Source organism: Dreissena polymorpha, chromosome 13, assembly GCF_020536995.1.
Source record: "Dreissena polymorpha isolate Duluth1 chromosome 13, UMN_Dpol_1.0, whole genome shotgun sequence".
Classification (NCBI taxonomy): domain Eukaryota; kingdom Metazoa; phylum Mollusca; class Bivalvia; order Myida; family Dreissenidae; genus Dreissena; species Dreissena polymorpha.
In genome coordinates this window covers 30,620,713-30,626,236 of record NC_068367.1, presented here as the reverse complement: position 1 = coordinate 30,626,236, position 5,524 = coordinate 30,620,713, and positions in this window count along the sequence as shown.

The following is a 5,524-nucleotide window of genomic DNA, read 5'->3' as shown; positions in this document are numbered from 1 at the left end:
AACACCGGCATACCTATTTCTTGTAATATAATATATATCGATTCAGGCAAACAAAATGTTTCCACGAAAATGGCTAAAGAAGAAGAGGAAATAGGTCGGCTTTAAATTCTTTTGAATATAACTTTGTTTCACTATTCGCAATTTAATATGAATATGTAATGACATGCGCAAATTATCCAAATCTTAAAGACATGTTTATCTGAACGTTTCACTTAAGAAGATCTTAATGTAACATAAATAAATACTCAAAATCAACGAATATTTCGCAAATTGCTTCGTAAAACTAAATTAACCCATAAAAGTCAGTGTTCCTAATAGCAAAAACCAAAATCTAAACGCTAGATGTGGTATGGTAACAAAGATTTAATGAGATACGCAATGCTCGTTTTAATTTTTTGTGCAACAATATATCCCATTTTAATTTCCCGCAGCAATATTTATTTATACGACGCACGAACACTAACATGGTACATGACCATGTGTTGAATATATTGTCCCGAAAAAAAGAGCATTTTGTTTCTTGTTAAATCTATGTCACCAGACAACATCTAGCGTTGAAATTTTGGCCATTGCTAAAAGAAACATTGATTTTGTTATGTGTTAACTTTATTTTTCGAAATATTGTACGCAATATTCGTTGATATTGTAGTGTACCGCTTCCATTTTGTTGTACCCAGCCTATAGGTTAGCCGCTCTTGTAATGATCGCTTCAAAACAACTGCGGTTCATGTTTTCAAAGTTTTTTTTTGCATACTGCAGTATACTAAGAATTACGAATAATGTAATATAAATTCGACATGTTTCTAAAAGCACTTCAATGTAGACGTCAAACACAGATCTTATGACAAGTATTTTCTATAAAGCACAGATACATTCTTGAGCTCTCTGGAGTTCATTAGACGGATCATTTCTACTGTAATAAATACTGTAAAATACCAAAGATTTAAAGTTACGTTGAACTTGTAAAATAGCTTACCATATTCAAAAAGGAGAAGATCTGACAGTAAGATCTAAATAATTTATTAAGATCTGATTTGTATGCCGTAAAGAACGGAATTTTTGTGATTTTGAAAGATAGCAAATGTTGTTTTTCCGCGCTATTTATACCTGTCGCTCAGCAACTTAGGATTTGGATTCTGAGCACTAACCAATCAAAATGCCTTAGGAATTTCCTCAGCCAATCAAAATGACTTCGGATTACAACAACCAATCAAATGAATTTAGGAATCCTAAATGTAGTTCTGTCGCGGCAAATATTCAACAATATAGTTACTTTTTCTTACTAACGATACCAATTTGTAATCAAATATAGTATAACTATAAAACTTTACATACAGCAATAGACAAGTAAAGTACTGTCTGACCTAAATGAATTTGCCATTTTAACAGAGAGGAAATATTTCGGCACAAAATATCCGAAACATGCAACTGTCAAAAGGTTGCTGAATAATGGCAAGTTTAACAAATATATCAATAATAACTAACAGTTCACAACAATGGATGATGACTTATGTTGAAAATAAGCATTTTACTATAAATATGCAATGTAAAATTACTCTTATGATAATATAAAGGATAAAATAACTTCGGAGATGACGCCGGACATTTTTGCAGACGGACATTGACATTACGTTTTAGCAAATAATTTTGGTTAATGATCTTTTGTATACACATGCCGGATCATCATCTCAGCTTATATGTGCTATTCTTAAACTATATACCTGATGGAGGAGTGAAAGATGAGTGATTAATAATAAACAAATGACAATCTTTTACTTTTGAACTACACAACAATAAACATGGTAGGAGATACTACAAGGCATTACATTTCCCCTACCTGTAAATGAACAGTAACTGGACAACAAATGCAATGCAATATATAACATATAATTCGTCACATAAAACAATGCAATAATTATGTAAATAATTAAGTTTCTGTTTAATTTCTCTTCAGTTCTTGAAAGTGCCGTTTAACGAACATAACTGGTGCTTCATTTTTCAGGTAAGATTATTCACAGTTCCTTCACTAAGCACTTTTCAATGTTAATCTCACTGTAGTACACATAAAAAAATACTTAAACAGCTTTAAATGTCCATGGAAACACAATTAAAATACAACGCATGAAAGTCCATTGAACACTGGCACATAATCATTCATGAGAGTCCATGAAACACTGTTTACTTATTATTTACAAAGTCCATGAAACACTTCTTGAAATACTAATGGCAGACCACGAAACACTGAATACATATTTTTTTCACAAAGTCAATGAAACACTGAACACTATTTTCACAGTTCCATGAGGCACTGGATACAGTCCTTGAGACACCGGCTAAAATTCATTAAACACTGGGCACAGTCCATGAAACACTAAATACATATTTTTTCAATAAATACTGTTCATTCTCTTTATGGTTTAGTGAAATATTCGTTTTCCGCTTAATTTTAGTACAAAAAGAATACTGTTAGTATGTCTATTTAAAGCAAACGCACATAGTCGTTAAAATATACACTATATTAATGTATTTACTGAAATATAAATTAATTAATGTTTTGTTAAATATACGTCACGAAAACAAATTTATATTGTTATTAAATGACAATTTAATTAAATATACATAATGCCATATCCCCAACATATACACAATTCCCGAGTAATCATATCTATACGACCTATATAATCTATTGCATTCACTAATTCTCTTAATATTGTTAAAGTTGAGAACGAGGTTGTGACATCACATATATATGAAGTCAACAGGTAATACAACCTGGTTTGTCACGTGACTACTATTTTGTTAAATATACGTCACGAAGACAAACTCGTATTGTAATGTAATGACATTTTAATTACATGTACATAATGCCATAGTAGTGAGTAAATTTTTAACAATTTAAACAGCAGTTACTTTGAACTCTAAATGCAAAATAGTTCGAAAAGAAAACAAAGCGAAAAGAATAAACAACACCTATGCAAGGTACACAACTCTCAAATAATATTATAAATGTCAATCCAATGTTTTTTCCCCTTACACAGCCTTACATCAGTGCAAGAAACCCTCAAAGGTCAATTTTCAAGCTTAACAGCTCTCATGATATAACAAACCTGCTGTGAAATCTTGTGGGGCCTTGGAATGCACATAGTGCGCAAAGAACACTTCAGAGTCCTTCCATCGACCGACTTTGCGAACGATTTTCGGATCGACATGATTCTCCACAGCCGTAGTGGCTCAAGTCGGGCGTGACCTTCTAAACCTGCCAGTTTGATCCCGTGCTCAAATTCTTTAGCGATCGCGGCAGCGCGAAGAGGACCAAAAGATGCCCTTAGAGATATGAATACTGGATAACCGGTTGTCTGTGCAATTTGTCCTAGCCATGTAAACTTCAATAGTACTAACAAGGTCTAACTTAAATACCACCTTTGGCAGTATTACCTCAAACCAAGTACGACTAATATCATTTTGTATTCCAAACAATGTGACTTTGGCCCCATTGTCCCGAAACTCGATCTGATTACTATTAAAACAGATCTGCTTAACATGATCAGCACTTGAAATGTGTGTATTGGGAGCGAGCCACATCAGACGGGCGTTACATAAGTGTGAGGGCAAAAAGTACAAAAGCCTTCAAGCGTAAGACCTTTATTTCTATCGCATCATTCTCAGGCAATGACAAAAATAAACTGTGGAAATTCTGAATTGGCATAAATTTAGACCTGCACATGAGCGCAACAGTGCCCGACATAACCAGGCAAGTGACAAGTAATTTTATCTCAGAACTGATAATTGTGTCTTAAGGGTCCACTAAAGCGCACAAGTGCCCTAAGGCAGCTAGAGAAGTCCTCAGTACTGAATTAGGTCTGTCGGACCCATCTGATATCTCTCGAATGAAGTCCACCAAAAGAGCAGTGCTATCTGGTGAAAACCTAAACTGACTCTTACTACAAAAACGAGCACATCTAACAAAAGCATTGTTGTTTGATTTAAGAGTACCTTTAGCTAAACAAAACTGCAATCTGTTAACGGACTCAACTGACCAACCTTTTTGTATCAAACTTTTCCGCCATATTATCTCAAAGCATATACTTTCCTTGTCCGATTTCAGCACGGTTCTGGCACCGGCCCCGTGGCCCCAAAATGCCCGCGGACTGTTCGGCATATGAAACGGAGGCGAAGTGGACATTGTCAAAAGACGGCGAAACCACGTTTGAGCTTTCCAAAGTGGGGCTATTACTGTTGCAATTGCTTTTTGCGCCTGTATTACATCTAGCTATATATCGAAGCAGTTACGGTGATGGAGTTGCCATATACGAGTCGTCGGCCGGTGTGTCGATAAGATTTAAGTCTTCTTGAAGCGATGAATTTGGTACATACTTTGATGTTGGTTGCTGATGAACGGTACTAGTTGGAAGAGGTGATGCAGGAGGAAGTGCAGGCATATCTTTTATTGGTGAGGGTGGTGCATTATTTGGTGTAGCTTGATTAAAAGCTGAGGTGCCGGTTTGAAGAGGTGAAACTGGAGGATATGTGGGACGTTATCATTTGTCGATGTAGATGAAGTGGATGGCAGTTCTCTCCTTAATTTGTCGGTGTTGGGGACATCATAAATTGGCTTTGGAGTTGGATCTCTGCGTGGACTTTTGGGTTCTGATGAAATATCTTGCGTTACTGAGGTATCATCTGGATGAAGTGATAATGGTTAGGAAGAGCGAAGGGATTGGGTGTCCTCCTCAGCCAAACGTAAGGCCTTAATGATTATGTTTTCCTTCTTCCGGGTGGAGTGAATGTCAGATGATTGAATTCCGAGAATTTATGCAATTTTTTTGAAAATGGTGGTGCTGTAATGAAACGTCAACTATCTTCAAGTGGGTTTAGGGGCCCAGAGTTGACTTTCCCGGTTTGCTTGTTTTACGAGCTGCACATGTTGTACACTGAAGCTAATATTTTTCAACATACTCCTTTATACCTGGCCAATAAAACGTTTTACGCACTTTGGTCAGTGTCTTGTCAGCACCTAAATGACCACCAGATGGTAAATCATGAAAATAGTGCACAAGATCTTTATAACGATTTGTTGGTACAACAATCTGCATTTGATATTTATCATCGCTTTCGAACCAAGTACGACCGAGAAGACTTTGCGACACACTCATTCTATCCCACATGCGCTACAACGTTTTAATTGTAGATGACTTGTCTCTGACTGCTTGCCATTGCGGGGGTCTTCAGACTGTTGCAGTAGTTGAATGATAAATTGAAGGTCAGGGTCATGAAGTTAAAAAGCTTTTTTATGCTGTCTATTGACCGATCGGGCAGATTAGCCATTGTGGATTTGAATAGCACAGTATTGGAGTCTGGACTTTGTTGAGCAACTCTGGCTGGAATATGTGGATCTGGTAATACATCGTCTGATATGCTTGCTGTTTTTGTTTGTGTCACAACAGTGCAGTCTTGCTTTAAGTTTCCGCTTTGCTGTTTAGCACACTTTGAACATGTGCGTCAAACCTGCCCGATCGGTGACGGT